Raw genomic sequence first — 17,107 nt, 5'->3', positions numbered from 1 at the left:
CTGAGATAAGCATGTTTCACTTTTCTAATATATAAATGCATTTTACAATTGATGTATACACATAATGTGCCCCATTTTTTTTTCTGCCCAAAAAAGCTCTCTGGTAAATCTCTTGTGTCATAGAATCAAAGAAATAGGATAGGTCATTTTGTGGAAATATAATAAAACCGTGAATGTGATTTGCCTCTCCATTCACTATCCTGTAGATCCCTCCACATCAGCAAAAGTTTTAAAGTAAAGACCACCAGCCCCTCCTGGATGAGACCCAGTGTTTCATAATCCCTGGCTGGCCACCCTCACGCTGAGCACTCGGGTGATACGACTAACTTCAATACAAATCAAAACAGCAGTAGGACGTATGTAAGCCACTGCTTATACATTCCAAGGGGAAACAGAAAGAAACTGACATTTAAGTGAGCACCTACTATGTGTCAGCCTTGTGTTGGGAATGTGAGGAATGAGGAGGACTTCTGGCCCCAGATTGTAAAAGAGGGGTGTTTAACAATTCCGAGGTCAGAGTGGAGGAGGTTTCCAAGGGAGAGTAACCCAACCTGTAGTGTTCCTTGACCCTTGGGAATTAATAAACTAGAATAAGTTTTTTTTGTTTTTTTTTAAAAGCATCTTTAAACTGAAGGTGTCCTGTTAAGCTGCTTGTTTTCAGATGTCAAGTTACAGGCAGCCACCCCCTGTGTCTCCCACCTCAGTCTGAAATGGTGAGCCTCAAAGTTTATTGAGAGTCAGAATCGCTTGGAGGGTAGGTTAAACCACAGGTTGCTGGGCTCCAGCCCAGTAACGCTGAGTCAGTTGGTCTAGGGTGGGGTTCCACAACTTGCATTTCTAACAAGCTACCTGGGATTGCTGATGCTGCCAGTACACCTGAGGATGACCTGAGGTGCTTTTAAAAAAGGACCGGGGGTGCAGCCCTGGGCAGCAGGATTAGCAAAGCCCCCCTGTGATTCTAATGTACTGACAAGATTGAAAGCTGCCAGGGTTTATGGCAAAAGCCACCAGACATGATTCAGGTTCCTCAGGTCGGGAGGGTTCCTTGGATTTCATGGATAACCTGCTCAGTCTTCCTAGATCGGGGCCGGCCAGGCAGTGGGTCTCTGAGAGGCAAAGGTAAGCTGTCTCATGCAAGCCATACTTCCATACCTGTTTTTTTGAAACCAAATAAACTGTTTGCTAATGCCGGAAAAAATGTGTAAGACTATTACCAAGGTATAAATCAGGAGATGTCATAAAACCAAGCCTTCTGGTTCCTCTGGGCAAGCATCTGGGCATGTGGTAGTGTCTGGCTGGAGCTGAGCATGGCCACCCTTTCAGATAGGCACGCACTTGCCAGCCTGCCACAGTGCCCATCACTTCCTGTGTATTAGATCCGCCTGGGCCTGAGACACCCAGTGATCTTATCTCCTTAGAGCCATTTATACCCCTCCCCTGTTAGTGGGTAGGTGTGAGTGGACAGGTGATCTAGGAGTGGGAACCCAGAATGATACCTTCAACTGGAGACAGGAGACCTGGGGAAAGGACTGTGGCAGTGTGTGTGTGCGTGTGTGTGTGTGTTGGGTGTCAGAAAGTGAGGTTAGGCCCTGCTTTTAGCCTGGAAAGTCAGAGTGGTGGGGGGCTCGAGACTGAAACTCAGGAGACCCAGGATTTAATCCCAGCTTGGTCACCAATTTGCAGGGTGACCTTGGACAGCTAACAACGTTTCCCTATGCCTCAGTTTCCTCACGTGCAAGGCGAGAGTGTGAGACTTGCTGACCTGCTGGGTCCTTCCCATTCTAGGAGCTGAGAGAAGAGAGCCCGGGTCCTAAAGCCATGATGTGAGAGGAGGAGGAAGAGGAGGAGGCTTAGGGAGGAGAGACAGCAGGGCCCCAGCTGTGGGCTGGGCGGAGTCTTGGCTTGTGCCTGTCTCACCATAGGCTCCCGCCACCCCCAGTTCCCTCAAGCTGGGCTCTCTGGGTCGCCGCCTGTGGGCTCACGCCCACTCAGTCCCTACAGCAACTCTAACGTGAGGCACTGTAGGTAGCCAGATGGCTATTCCTATGACTTTGCCACCTTCCTGGTTGTGACGCCTTGGGCAGGTTCCCTAACCTCCCAGAGTCTCAGTGTTCTTACACATAAAATGGGCTAGTAATGGGTTGCTGTATCAAACAGCTGAAGCATGGAACGCATTCAGCACAGAGCCCTGTGTGTAGTAGATACTCAGGGTCACCATCATCCTGGTCATCCTCCTCCTCCTCCTCATCAAGAGGAGATACTCAAGTTGCACCTGGGTCCTGTTCATCCCCTGAAATCTCAGTCCCAGCCCCAAGATGCATCTCCTGATAACAGGGATCCTCTTAGGTTCCTACTGAGCCTAAGTTCCCTGAAATGGGGTTCTGGCCCAAGCCAAGTTCACCTGGGTGGTTCCTCAGCTTCCCTGCAGACTTAGGGCCCTGGAATCAGGCTGACTTCTGCGCTCAAGCCATAGCTCTACTCCTTCCTCTGCCAGCTGCCATGTCTTGGTGCCTTGAAGCATTCTGGGCCTGGAGCCAGACAGCCCCCTCCTCACCAGCTGTGTGACCTTGGATGGCTCTGAGCTTTTTTTCAAATGGGAATAATATAAGCTCCATGAGGGCTGGGACAGTGTTTTATTCACCAGACATACCCAGCACCTAGTGCCTGACACATAGTATGTAATCAACAAATATTTGTTGAATCAATGAATGGGTTGACCTAAGGATTAAATTTAATAATACATATGGAACACAGTACCAGGCACACAACAGGTGCTACATTAATGTTTCTTGGATCTGAATCCCCTGACTCCCTGGACGTCTGTGTTTTCTTCCTTGTCCTTTCTTGTGGCCCACCCGTTGGGATGCATTCCAGGAATTGGGACCATGGATCACCAGGCCATTGATTACCATATCTGGCTCCCACCTATGCCTCCTCAGCCAGTTTCAGCAGGAGAGCCAGTCCCCAGGGCCTGTCCCACATCCCCTCAACACCTCATCTAACCTACTGGACTCAGTGACCTCCTGGTACACATTCATTCATTCACTCATTCATCCAACACACTTTATGGAGTGTCTACGGTCACCACACCTCCTCCCCAGATCTCTCCCCAAGTTTTGGACTGGATATCTAATGAGCTGCTGGACATACCCCCTCGGACCTGCCAAAATGCAGCCAAAAGGCCAAATCACACCCACTTCTCCTCCAGGGCCCTCTCAGCTGCTGATGTCACTGCCAACTGGGCCCCCCAAGACAGAAACCCAGGAGCTTCCCTTGACACTCCCAGCCAGGCACCCAGGCCTGATGATTTATTTTCCAAGCGTTTCTCACATCTCATCCCTCTCGGCCTTTTCTAGCTTTGGGATCCCCTACGTTCTCTTTCCTTCCCGGCCTATTGCCCCCGCTCTCACTCCTCTTCTCCGTCCTCCCGGCTGCTGCCCCCAGAGGCCCCCTCTCCTGCCTCTACCTCCCAGTTGTTCTCCTGTCCTTCAAGGCTCACACGATCTGGGGTCCCTGCCACGTGCCCAGCCTCATCTCCTTCCCTCTCTGTCTCTTACTTCATAAGAGGCATCCCCGCTGACATCATTTTGTTTCTCACCTCTGGGGCTTACTCGTGCTACTCTTCTGCCTGGACTGCCTTTCCTTCCTCACCTGATCCCTTACCTAAACAACCCTTACTCACCTTTCAGAGCCAGTTCAATGTCACCTCCTCCAGGACAACTTTTCAGACCCCACCCAGCCTAGATTACAGACTCCCGCTTTGCTCCCATATGACCAGTGCATGACTTCATCGGTGTGCTTATAACAATATTTTGTAATTATCTGCCTATGAGTTCAGCTTCGCCTAAATTGTTATTATGTTGGGAGCAGAGACCATGCTTACTCGTCACTCTGCTCCTCTGTGCACAGTGCCTGTCACAGAGTAAACCTCCTTTTCACGAACTATTGCTTCATAACAAATCACTCCATAATTTAGTGGCTTAACATTGCTATTTTATTTTCCTCTGGTTTTGTGGATCTGGAATTTGGGATGGTCTCAGCCAGGTAGTCCTCACTTGGGGTTTGCCATGGGTTGCAGTCATGTAAAAGTTCCACTGGGATGGATGCACAAGATGGTGTATGCTCATGGCTGCAACTGATGGTAGCAGTTGGCTGGGGGCTCGGCTGGGCTTTTGACTACAGTGCTGCATGTGGCCTCTCCAGCAGGGCAGTGTCTGGGTAGTCAGACATCTTACAGAGCCTAATTTCCCTGAGAGCAAGCATCCCAAGAGAGACAAAAGACAGCTGCATGGTCTTTTCCGATCCAGGCTTGGAGATCAGGCAGTGTCACTTCCACTACATTCTATGTGTTATAAGTGAGTCACTAAGGTCAGCCTAGATTCAAAGGGAAGAGACAGGGACCCCACTTTCTAAAGGGAAGAGTGTTGGAAGAATTTGCAGACATGCTTTAAATCCTCCATAACCCTCAACACCTGTGTTGGGTGGATGTATGCCAAATTGCTCCCCACCTTTTCTGTCCAATGCAAACTTAGTTCTTTCTTTCCCGCCTCCTTCTCCTGCCCCACCATGACCCCAGCTGTCTGAGAATTGGCAGGACAGAGCAGCCTGGTGGTGGAAGAGCCAACCTGCTAACAACCCACAGCCTGCTGCCAGCTGCTGGGAAATGGTGGGGCCAGTCCTTGTCTAGTCCTGGGCTTCAGTTTCCCTGCTCAGACAGCAAGCTGCTGGGCCCCATTTCTCTCAGACCCTCTCTGCTCTGACTTGAAGCACATCTAGACCTTCCTTCTTGCTTTCTGAGAAGGAAGGTCTAGACGGACTCCACTTCCAGCCTCTATCTGCAAGGCTGCTCCCAGCCTTTATGTCTTTGGGGGGTTGTTTCTAAATGACACAAGCACACACAATACATTCTGGTGTGAGAAATTCAGATAGTGCAGAAATATGCAGAGTAAAATGTGAACTTCCCGCTGACTTTCCTTTAGGCCCTGCCTCCTTTCAAAACGGACAAGCCCCATGAGTGCAGTGACCACCCTTGCAGCCCTTTTAAGAAGCATCTGCTTTCCTGTACATTTTAGATGCAGGGATAGTTTTGCTGGGGATATGTGGTTTGCTTTTTCTTTTAACATAAATGAGACCATACTGCTGATGCTGTTCTGCAACTTGCTCTTTTTCCCTTAATTCTGCACCTCTGACAGCTCTGAACAGGGATCACCCCCCAAGTCTTTTGTATTCCTCTAGAATATGCCACAGCATGAATGCTCCGTAGTTCTTCGCCCATTTTCCTTATTGTCAAACATGTTGGTAGTTTCCAATTTTCCATTATTCCTTGCAATGGACATGGAATATTTGCATGTTACAGTGGATATCCTCAGGCTGTGTTCAGGGGCTCCCGGCTTGCAGGGCTGCGCAACACTGCACCGCTGCCCAAAGCTGCTGAGAGGCTCTTTCCGGGCAAATCCAGTTCAAATCCTGAGTGCGAGTCCGGAGCTGTGTGGCCTGGGACGCCTCACTTAGGCTCTCTGAGAACTCCAGAGCAGCCGGTGAACACAGCGCCTGCCTCCTCCGGGCAGGCGGCAGCAGAGGCAGGAGTGCTGCTGTGCTCCCTTGGCCCTGCTCTGGTGCGGTTACGTAAGTGGGCCGCTAATGCTGCGTTCATGGTCGGTGGAACCCAAATTAAAAGAGGAAATTATTCTCCTGATGCTCAATTCGCCTAATCCCCATCTGTCTTTCCCCTGGTCCCCAGCTCTCGCCGAGCGCTAGCATCTAAGGGTCTTGAACACGCTCCAGATTTCTAATTTAGTTTGCTTATGCAACCAAAAATATTATGGCCGCGTTTCCTGGGGGTGACTAAGTCTGTATTCTGGGCTCCAGGCACGCTAAAAACGGCAGCGCCAGGGCCCCGCGCCGCTCGCGCGCGCACCACGCGCCGGCTTTTTTTGGTTCCTCCGAGGCGCGGGCAGCTCTGCAGCTGTGGGGGCCGCAGGCGGGGGCCGCAGGAGGGAGAGGCCACCGGACCGCCCGGAGCCTGGAGGGCCAGGGACGCCCGGGACGAAGGAGGGCAGCGCCGCGAGGGCTGGCCGGGGGCACCCGCAGACGCAGGGACGCTCGGGTCGCCGGCGCCTCGGATCCTCTAGGAACCTCGGCCTCCTCCCTTTTCTCTTATTCTCCGGCTCTAATTCCTGTGTCCAGGCCCAGGTATCCGTCTTTCCCGCCTGTGCCCTCACCCAGAGATCTGTTGAAAGATGTCTGTTGCACCATTGTTTATTCTGGAATAGCAAGAACTTGGAAACAGCACTCCTGTCGATGGGGATCCAGCTAGTAGATGAAGGGAACTGGGCACTCTAGGGTGCTGTGCAGCTGATAAAAAATAATAAAATATAGCACAGACATACATATACTACCAACTGTAAAATAGATAGCCAGTGGGAAGTTGTTGTATAACAAAGGGAGTTTAACTCGAGGATGGAAGATGCCTTAGAGGACTGGGACGGGGAGGGTGGGGGGGACTCCAGGGAGGGTGGGGGGGGAGTCAAGGGAGGGAGGGAATACGGGGATATGTGTATAAGAACAGATGATTGAACTTGGTGTACCCCCCCAAAAATAATAAAGAAAAAAAAATAATAATGGGTTGACCAAGATGGCTTGACACGAATTTGATTAAATTAAAATTAAATGTTTAAAAAAGGCAAGTCACAGAAAAATATAGTACGGTTCTACTTGTGTTTTTAAAAAATCATCAGTGTGAAAATGGAAGGCTACATTGGACTGTGAGGTGGTCACCTCCGGCCAGTCTACTGAGATTTGGGGTGGGGAGGGCGAAAGAGACGTTAGGGTTTTATCCTACTTCTGCATTTTTTGACTCATACAAAGAGACTATATTCGTGTATTACTTGCATGCTTTTAATTTGTTTTCAGCATTACAGGGGAGTGAAAGAGAAGTGCAGGGAGCTTCCTTGACTCTATCTTTGTCTCTGGAAGCAGTGGTCCGATCAGGAGTGGGACTAGCAGGAAGGCCTCTGCTGTCTACCTGCCCCTGGCTGGGGCTTCAAGATGGCAGAACCACCGTGCTTTGAGGTCTTGCTGCCGGAAGTCTTGGGGCGGAGGACTGGATGGGCCCCTGGTCTGGCAGGGCAGAGGCTGAGGGGCAGAGCACTGGACTGGGAATCAGAAACTCAGCTTCTAGCCCTGGAGGACTGGCTGGACAGCTGAGTCTCCCTTCTGCTCACCGCTCTGGCATCCTCTGCCCTGAGGCCAGGCCGGGACTAGGCGAGAAGGTGTGGCAACCTGGCCACCAGCGCTGAGGCCTGGGGCCAAATGCGAGACCTCAGCCATTTCTGGAGAAGTGTCCCCTGACTTGGCATCTCCTGACTTGGCATCTCCGGGCAAGGCCAGAGCTCCCTGAGGCCCCAGAGGCAGAGGGCAGGATGTGTTTCCCAGGCCTACTACAGGCCCAGTCTGTGTCTGCACAACACCAATCAGCCAGACGATGGAGGCATCCACACGGTCCGTAGAGAAGCAAGGAGGCTGCCCGTACACAACGGGGTGTCTCGACAGCGTGTTGCAGATGTCCCCAGATGTGCACCGACTCCAGCAAGGTGTTGTCATTCCAAACCAGGAAACCCTGTGTGGGGCTAATTTAATCAAGTGTCTTTACTTCAGGACTTCTCAAGGTCTTCCGTCTGCTCAGGCACATGGAGACTGTCCACAAGGTGTACTGAATGCACCTTTTACCGAAAATAGGTGACTTGGGAGCCCTTTCCTTCCAGAGCCTCTCAGGGGCCCAGAACGCTGTAAACCAACGAGCTAGTGAAGGCGGGAGACAGACGGGAGGTGAAGGACGGCACTGTCACAGTTTGGGGAAACTTCAGGTGAAGAAGATTAGGTACAGGGTTGTGGGGGGGACATGGCCACCTCATCTGTGAGAGATGAAAACTAACCGTCCCACCAATGGGGGCACGTCTGCCGGGGCAGGCGCAGGGGCCAGCGTGAATCTTTCTCCTCAGAGCTGGACCCCCTGCACGTGCTCACGTACAGGCATGTACTCACACAGAAGGCACACGGGTGCACAACTCCTCTCGTGAGCATACCCACTCGTGCACACCCACACAGCCCTCACATACAAGCAAGCCTACCACACATGAGAAGAGCGCACATCCATGCACACGCCCAGTACAGACCCACACAGACCCTCGTGCCCAGGTAAACCCATGGGTGCTCACGCACAAGAAGGCAAGCACACAAAAGACACCAAAGCACAAATAGGGGAACATATGTCCACACACACGCCAGCACCTACTCACGTGCACACACGTGCAGGGGGATACGGATGCCGCCTCACTGGAGCTGCTCAGGCAGAGGGCACACCTGCATCCGCACACTCGTGCCCTCACACACATGGTGGCTTTAAGGCCATAATACGTTCCCTGCTTCTTCTTGTAAGTGGGACCAGCAGGGGTGGAGTGAAATTGTGGTTTAGAGGGAAGCTGAAGGACTCCTAAAGCACATTTAGCAATACAGTTCACAGAGGCATATGTCCTTCGAGTATTTTTATCTTTAGCACTCATATGTCTAGCAGAGTCTGGGTGGCTCAGTATTGCTGCCAGGAAGGAGGACAAGTGGCAGATGGCCTCTGGGTGCAGAGAAAGGATACCCCTTGCTCCTCGTCACCCTCCTCACACACACACACACACCGTAGTGTTCCCTCCCCCAAGCAATTGGGTTCTCCAGAAGCCTTCCTAGGCTGCTCCCTTCCACCAGGAAAGCAGCCAGCAGGGCAGATTCCCTAGGCCCCACCCAGGTGCCTGGAGAGAGGGTCTGCCCCATCCTCCCCTCTCAGGAGCTCAGCTTTCCCGAGCACTTGGGGCCATAACCATCAGCCTTGGGCCTGGGCTGTGGCTGATTGTGGGAGGCCTCTCCCCGGTTCCCCCAAATGTATGCATGGATGGTGTTTTGCACTATTCCTGAGCTGGCAGAAGGTCTGGGTATGTGCCCCGGCCCTCTGGCCGATCGCAGACAAGCCAGTGGATTTCGAAAGCTATTTAATCCTTGGGTTCTGACGCACCCAGTTCACCACCAAGCAGGATCTAGTGCCCACGGATCTGATGTCAGAGGGCGGCCCTGGCACAGCTCCATCCTTCCTGCCCACATGAGCGTGGCGGAGCCATCAGAGAGGAAGAAGAGCCCCAAAGCCTCACCTCGTGAATCACAACCATTTGCTTCACCATAGGCCTGCAAACATCAGCACCTTCTGAAAAATGATGCTGTAAAAGAATAATAGCGAGGAAAAATAATCAGGGACTATCAAGTGAGGATAGCAGATAAACAAAACATTGTGACTTTGTGTTTATTTTAAAACAATACTAAATGTATTTAGGCAGAGAAAGAAACTGGAAAAACTAACAGTGATTATCTTTAGAAATTTATCATTCAACAAATACTTGTTGAGCACCTAGTATTTGTCAGATTGTTCCAGGTGCTGGGGTTATAACAGTGAAGTGACAAAACCCTTAGGGATCTGGGATTCTTGAGAGTTAACAGACAGTAAGAAACACCTGAGCTCAACACATAGCATGTTAAACGGGGATAAGCGTGATGCGACGAGGGCAAGGAGAAGAGACATGGGTCGCTGGGGAGCTGCGATTTTTAATAGGTTTTATTTTTTAGAGCAGTTTTAGATTTATAGAAAAATTAAAATAGTACAGAGAGTTCCCCCAAATCCCTCCCCTGTACACAGCTTCTCCTGTTATTGACATCTTAGATTAGAGTGGTGCGTTTGTGACACTTGACTAATGAACCAATATTATTATTAACTAAAGTCTATTGTTTATTCAGATTTCCTTAGTTTACCTAATTTTCATTTTCTGTTCCAGGATCCCATTCAGAACACCACATTATACTTACTTGGTTTGTCTCCTTAGGCTCCTCTTGGCTATGCCATTTTCTTAGATTTCTTTGTTTTTGATGACCTTGACAAAATTAGGAAGTCCGGGTCAGGTATATTGTGTTGGAATTTGCCTAATATTTCTCATGATCCGACTGGGGCTGCGGGTTTCCGGGAGCAAGGTCACAGAGGTAAAGTGCCATTTTCAACACATATCGCATCAAGGGTACATATTAGCAACATGATTTATGGATCTTGATGTTGACCCTGACCACCCGGCTGAGGCAGTATTTGTCACGTTTCTCTGCTGGAAAGCTAGTCTCCCCTCTCCTCTTTCCATACTGACATCTCAGGAAGGAAGTGCGTGCAGCTCCCCCTCCCCCATTTAGGGTGAAGTATCAACATCAATTATTTGGAATTCTTCTGCATGAGAGATTGGTCTCTTCTCTCCCATGTATTAATTTACTCAACACATTTATAATGGACTCACAGATAATTATTGTACATTTGGGTTATAATCCAATAGTATTTTATTTTGTTGCTCAAATTGTTCCAGCTTTGGCTGCTGGGAGCTTTTTCACTGGCTCCTGTGGCCCTTTGACCTGCCCCCATCAACATTTTTTTTTTTTTTTTTTTAGCACTTCCTTATTCTCTGGCACAACAAGATGCTCCAGGCTCATCTTGCATACTTCCTGCCCCAGTCCTAGAATCAGCGATCTCTCCAAGAAACCCGGGATCCTTTTATTGTAGAATGGGACTAGAAACCAAGATCTGGGTACTAGGTATGCTCTGTAATTTTTAATATGGTGGTTAATGAAAGCTTCTCAGAGAAAAAATATATGAGTGAAGGAAGTCAGAACAAACCATAGAAATATTCGGGGAAGATGACTCCAGGAAGAGGAACACTGCAATTGCGCATGCCCTGATGCAGACCTGTTCACAGTGTAGGCAAGGAAGAAGGAGGCCAGTGTGACGGGAGCCAGATGTGGGAGAGGTCGGGGAGGTGCAAGTAGAGTGGAGCCGTTGCAAAGGGCTGTGGCTTTCCTCAGATTGACAAGAGAGCAGACAAACAAAATGATCTAGTTTTTTGTTGTTGTTGTTTGTTTGTTTATTTTGGCCACATAGCATGAGGGATCTTAGTTCCCCAACCAGGGATTGAACCGTGCCCCTTGCAGTGGAAGCTCAGAGTCCTAACCACTGGACCGCCAAGAAATTCCCCTATGTTATTTTTTAATAAAATCACTCTGGCTTTTATGTCAGGAATAGAATGAAGGGGACGAGCAGATACCACTGTAAGAATCCAATGAGCAATGATGTTGACTTAGATCAGGTTGAAGCAATGGAGGTGGGGTGAGGGCTGAGATCCCAAGGCAGAGCTGGCAGCGTTTTCTGACAGGTTGGAAGTTGGGAGAGAGCTGGGAGACTGATCATCTGGAAGGAGGCCGTTGTGACGAGCCCCGCTGTGGGAAGATTGGAGGAGCTGCAGATTTGGTGGGGTTTCAGGAGCTCACCTTTTAGACAGGTTAGTTTAAGATGACCACTGTTCATCCAGTCTGGAGCTCAGGGGAAGGGTGGGATGGAGATATGAAATGAGCACAAGGCTCGAGGGAGAGCCAGGTATCCAGCCTCCCAGCCCAGTGCTGAGATGCTCATTGATTTTTGCCAGTCGGAGCCTCAGGGCCATGGGCTCAGGCCTGTTCAGGGCTGATGCCCCTCAGCCCAAGCTGAACAAAGGACCAGGAGCCAGCCCTCAACCACACAGGGGTGGAGGAGGCCCTGAGGGAAGTGGCCCCAGATCCAGGTGAGGGCTTGGTCAGTTCCCAAAGAACACTTGGCTTTGCTTTAGACCAGGATTTACCATGAATATCTGGGGCTCAGGGCATGGAACTGCCTCAAAGGGGGTGGGCTTTCTCTCCAGCTGGGTGTTCCCCAGGGTGGGACTTGGGAACCACATTTACTTTTTCCTCAACACCCAGCCTCTGGGCCCCAAGCCAGTCATCGTATCTGCTGAGTGAGAGAAGGACATACTCTGGTAGGCAGCCTCTCTGGCTGTAGCCAGAGGCCACTGGACTCCTGAAACAGGAGGGATGGAGGGGGCGAGGGAGACAAGGCTGCAGAAGAGGGGTGAGGTGAGGGGATAGGAGACAAGGGGAGGGAGGAGGCAGGGAGGGTCCTAGACACGGGGTGGGGGGTGAGGGAAGAAGGAGAGGAGAGGGGACACAGGGCAGGCCGGCAGCCCTGGGCCTCTCAGGACTCTGCCAGGAGCCCTCCTTGCCTCCTCCCTTTCTCTCACTCGCCCGCCTACCCATCAGCAAGTTCTGTGGGCTTCACCCCTGTGATGGACACGCAGTCAGACCACCCCTCGCCCGACTGTCTCCACCCTGGTCCAGGCCACCACTTTCTCCAGTTTGTGCCTCTATAAGAGCTTCCTCCTGCTTTTGCTTCTGCAGTTTGTTCTCATAGCAGCTAGAATGATGCTTCTAAAACAAAAACAAGGTCAGGCCATCCCTTCATAAACCCTGGAATGGAAAGGCCTCCCCTTGGCCCTGCTTGACCTGCCTCCACCCTCCCGTCCTCCCTCCAGGCCTCTCACACTGGCCTCTTCAGTGCCCCCAACATCCTAGGCCATGCCTGCCCCGGGGCCTCTGCACTTGCGGTGGCCTCTGCCTGCCTGACCACTTTCCTATGCGCCTTATCCCCTCATTCTCTTCAGGCCTCAGTTCAGATGTCACCTCAGACAAGCCTTCTCTGACCACCCTCTACCACTACCCTCTTCCCCAGCTTAGTTTTTCTTAATACTTATCATCAGTTCATGTGTATATATATATATATATTTATTTATTTTTAAAAATTTATTTATTTTTATTTATTGGCTGCTTTAGATCTTCGTTGCTGCTCACAGGCTTTTCCCAGTTGTTTTGAGTGGGGGCTACTTTTCCTTGTGGTGCACAGGCTTCTCATTGTGGTGGCTTCTCTTGCTGCGGAGCACGGGCTCTAGGCATGTGGGCTTCAGTAGTTGTGGCACGTGGGCTCTAGAGCACAGGCTCAGTAGTTGTGGTGCACGGGCTTAGTTGCTCCGTGGCATGTGGGATCTTCCAGACAAGGGCTTGAACCTGTGTCCCCTGCATTGGCAGGTGGATTCTTAACCGCTGTGCTACCAGGGAAGCCCCTCATGTATATATTTAAATTTAAGATTTCCCCCCCACAAGAATTGTTTTGCCACCAATGTATTCTCAGGGCCTGGAACAACTCCCAGACAGGCACTTTGTAAATTTTTGTCAAATAAAGTAATGGCCATCTCTCACCTCAAAGTCTCCCAGGGCTGGCACAGGCTGTTTTTGTCAGGTCCGACCACTTGGCTCTCAGGAGTTCTTAGACCTATGTAGAACCTGCTAAGGATGGGAAAGAAATTCACCAAAACCTCAACAGAGCCAATCACACCCTCCTGCAAATCTGCAATTCCACTGTGAGGCTGAAACCTCACACCTTCCTGGAACCTCCTCCTCCCCTAAGCCTTTGAGCCAGCCAGGCCCCAGATCCTTCAGGTCAGCTCCAGGACGTGTCCTCAGTCCCCTTCTTGTCCAACCCAACTGCCCCCTTGCTCATCAGCTCAAAGCCTCAAAGCTTCCATAGGAATCCAGAGCGGTCTTGCTAACAAGCACAGCAGGCTTGCTCCCCACCCCTGCTTAAATTCCTTCTGTGGTCCTCAGGATAAAATTCGAAGTCTGGATGCATCTACCTCTGGCTCTGCCTCCTTCTCCAGCCTCCTCTCACGGTTCTCCTTCCTTTGAGCTCCTGTGGGGGTTCAGCCCCATGGTGCTCTCACACTCCTCCTCCTCTCCACAGCCCTCTTCTTGCATGACTGCAATTAATTGTGTAACTGCCATTCTGACTTCCCGCTTTGAGTTCTTAGGGCTCTGTCTTGAGTCATGTTTGCACAGCAAGCTGGCTGGTCTGTTTGGATGTTTACCAAGAGAGGCTGTGGTGGGTGAGGGGTGGTGGCGGAGGGGGAAGATAATGGAAGGAGGAGACCAGGGAGGGTGCTGAGGCCCCTGGTCTATCCCTTGGTGCCACCACTGCTGACCTGGACCCAGACCCTAGGCTCCATGGGGAGGACCTGGGTCTTTCTGTTCCAGGGCCTGACACAGAAGAGACTCTTAGGCAACGTCCATTGGCTGTTTGGTTGATTGGTTGACTCTAAGTAGTAGCTTGGAGTGATTTTTCTCTGAATGGTTGACTCTAAGTGGTAGCTTGGAGTGATTTTCCTCTTCTACATTTCTGTATTTTCCAGTTTTTAAAAATAAAGTACATCCCTCAATGTTTAGAATGAAAAACAAAAACCTTGAAAAATCATTCTTATTAAAATGTTGATTAAAAAGTAACACTTCCTGGAGTCAAGGGAGGGAGGGAATACGGGGATATGTGTATAAAAACAAATGGTTGAACTTGGTGCACCCCCCCAAAAATAATAAATTAAAAAAAAAAAAGTAACACTTCCTGTATCTTCCAAAGCTGAAGAGACACACATCCCTCGGCCTGCAGTCCCTCCTGTGGGCATACACTCAACAGAGATGCGGCCCTGTAGTCACAATAGATCAAGACTAGAGTATTCATGACAGTTAGGAACTAGAACCTACTCAAACACCCACCAATAGTAGAATGGGTGAACAAGTTATGATAGAGTCCCTCTGTGTTGAGCTACCAGCCATGAGGACTTACTTAAATAGATGTAAATAAAACATAATATTGGGCAAAAGAAACTAGACACAAAAGAGCACAGGTGCCTCATGGCTCCATTTATGGACAGCTAGTGTGTGCAGTTTAGAAGCAGGCCTAGGGGATTAATTTAACTCTGGGGGTGGTAAGTGAAGGTGTCCCAAGGGGCCTTCTGTGTGCTGGGGAGGGGATATTTTTTGATCTGAGTGCTGGTTCCATAGGCATGCTCAGATAGTGCAAATTCATGCAGTTGTACACTTTTGAGTTTTACAATTTTCTGTATGTATGTTTAACTCCAATAAAAATGTTAAGGGAAAAAAAAAAGGGCATGCATCCTGGAATAAGTTAAATCCACCTCTCTTTTCTGTTCAAAGGGAGGTAGAGTACAGGGGCCTGGGGTCCCTGGTATGCTGGCCTCTCACCGGTGCCTCCAGAGTTCCTCCCCAGTTTCTGAGACACAGAACCCCCAGACGCAGAGATTCTGTTTCCATCAAGCCTGGAGAATGCCCAGAGCTCTGGGGTCAATCATCCTAATTTAGGACCTAGGGGCAGGGCTCTGGGGGGCCACAGGCTGTCCCTCCCTGGTCGCGTTACTCTGGGGCTCCCTGCCACCAGCCACCAGCTGTGAAACATAGCTGGGAATGGGGGCTGGGGGGCATGGGGCAGGCTTGGTGTGGGAGGGCAGAGCACAGCAGCACAGGCCGCCTGGGTCCCTGAGTCCTGTCTGGCAGCCTCTTTGTACCCTCCTATCCCTGTAGGGGGCAGCCTGGCAGGTGGGACCATCACACTTCAGTGCCTCCATCCCAACTCCCACCTCCAGCAGAGGTCAGGGAGCAGGGCACCTGCTTCGCCTTCCCTCAAGGGCAAGGAAGCCCAGGGGCCTCATCTGACCTCGTACTTAGCCCCCAGAGGTCACCGCACCAGTGCTCTAGGGGCTCAGGTTGCCACAGTCTGGACAGGCGAGGGCAGTAATCAATCCTAGCCACAGGGCAGCCCAGGGAGGGGCGTGGATCCAGCGCTGCCCTGGCTAGTGAGGTTATTTATAACTGTGGGTTGCATTACCTCCTGACCTCCAGCTGGCGCCCAGCGATCCACAGCAATTAGCATCTCCTCACCACCCACTGCGAACAAATACCCCTCTGTGGGCCTCTCAGGCTCTGGGCCTCACTGTAGGGCTGCAGGAAGCAGGATGTTGGCCCGGAGTCAGGCACCCTAGGCTCCCTCGGGCAGACCCAGCCACGTGTGAGTTGAGGCGAAGGTGCAAGAAAGACTCAGCTACTCCTGGTCCCTTGCATCCCAGGTTGAAAATGTTGGTCTCTTCTGGGTGGCAGTTGTATTTACAATATAGGGCCCCCCAGCCTGGGTCTGCCCACGTGGGTTTCAAAGCCAGTGGGAAGGAGGCAGCACTGGTGACTGGACCTCCAGCCCTAAATGGTTTCTGGAATCACACAAGACAAACAGCATTCTCCCCAGCAGGGTCCTTCCTTCCTAGATCACAACTGAAGCTCAGAGGGGGATGTGACTGGTGCAAGGTCACACAGCCTCCATGGCAGATCCCCTGCTCCTGGCTTATGGGGAGGGACCTGGATATCAGATCTCCTAATTTTGACCCTGAGAAGCCCTTGTGAAAAGAGGTTGGGGATAGGGAGATTGGCCTATTCATTCAATACATTTTTGCTGAGCAGTTACTTGATGCCAGGCACAGCTCCAGGCAGAAACCCTTACCCTTGTGGAGCGGTAGTCTAGGGCGGGGGTCCCCAGCCTGTTGGGAACTGGGCTGCACAGTAGGAGGTAAGTGGCGGGCGAGACAGTGAAGCTTCATCCGCCGCTCCCCATTGCTCCCCATGGCTCGCTTTACTGCCTGAACCATCCCCCTCCCACCACTTCCGTGGAAAAATTGTCTTCCACAAAACCGGTCCCTGGTGCCAAAAAGGATGAGGACCTGGTCTAGGGGACAGTGTCACTGACTCCCTGGAGCCTGGGGTCCCTTGCTGAGGGTCTTGAGGGCCAGGGAGGGACACTTGAGTCAGGGAGTGAGAGGGCCAGGCTGAGGGTGCTGTGGGAATGCAGCCTTGGCCTGAGTATTGGCTGCAGGTGACCCGAGCCAAGTGAGTGTAACATCCCAAGCTGTGAAGGCTTTGCCTCATTAGTGGACGCCCTCCCCCACACCGCTTTAAATGACTTTGCACCCAGGGCAGAGGGTGAGGTCTCAGGGCCCAGTCGTGGTGGTCCTCCGGGGGAAGCCACGGGACTGGGACTAGCTGAGGAGCTGGTTCTGCCCAATGAAGAGAGGAACTGACTGAGGAGGTGTGAAGAGGCCAGCAGTGAGGGAGGAAGGGTTCTGGATTCTTCTTTCCTTTTCTTCCATGCTTGCAGACACTTGGAAGCATTTGTGGGAACTGTGGCTCTGTGACTTCAGCATCTCCTTCTGCTCTCTGGGCCACAGTTTCCACAAGAATGAAAGGGCCTGGCTGCCTGGGGTCCTGTTCTAGGTACTCAGAGATCCTCCACCCC

At 51.2% G+C, this 17,107-nt stretch overlaps 1 long non-coding RNA gene across 2 annotated transcripts; it reads right to left on the bottom strand.

The window, feature by feature from the left end:
* Window positions 1–6,914: 6,914 nt before the first annotated feature.
* LOC130840484 (uncharacterized) lies at window positions 6,915–13,718 on the bottom strand. 2 transcript variants are annotated; one of them, XR_009050019.1, is made up of 5 exons: window positions 13,617–13,718; window positions 13,183–13,269; window positions 9,898–9,962; window positions 9,192–9,257; window positions 6,915–7,628 (listed from the first exon to the last, which is right to left on the bottom strand). It is a non-coding gene; the product is annotated as an uncharacterized LOC130840484 (long non-coding RNA). The 2 variants fall into 2 exon arrangements; XR_009050017.1 differs by having other exon boundaries at window positions 6,915–9,257.
* Window positions 13,719–17,107: the final 3,389 nt, after the last annotated feature.

Source organism: Hippopotamus amphibius, chromosome 17, assembly GCF_030028045.1.
Source record: "Hippopotamus amphibius kiboko isolate mHipAmp2 chromosome 17, mHipAmp2.hap2, whole genome shotgun sequence".
In the NCBI taxonomy this organism is placed as follows: Eukaryota; Metazoa; Chordata; class Mammalia; order Artiodactyla; family Hippopotamidae; genus Hippopotamus; species Hippopotamus amphibius.
The sequence above is the reverse complement of the archived record's forward strand: the minus strand, read 5'-3'. Positions and strand labels throughout refer to the sequence as shown.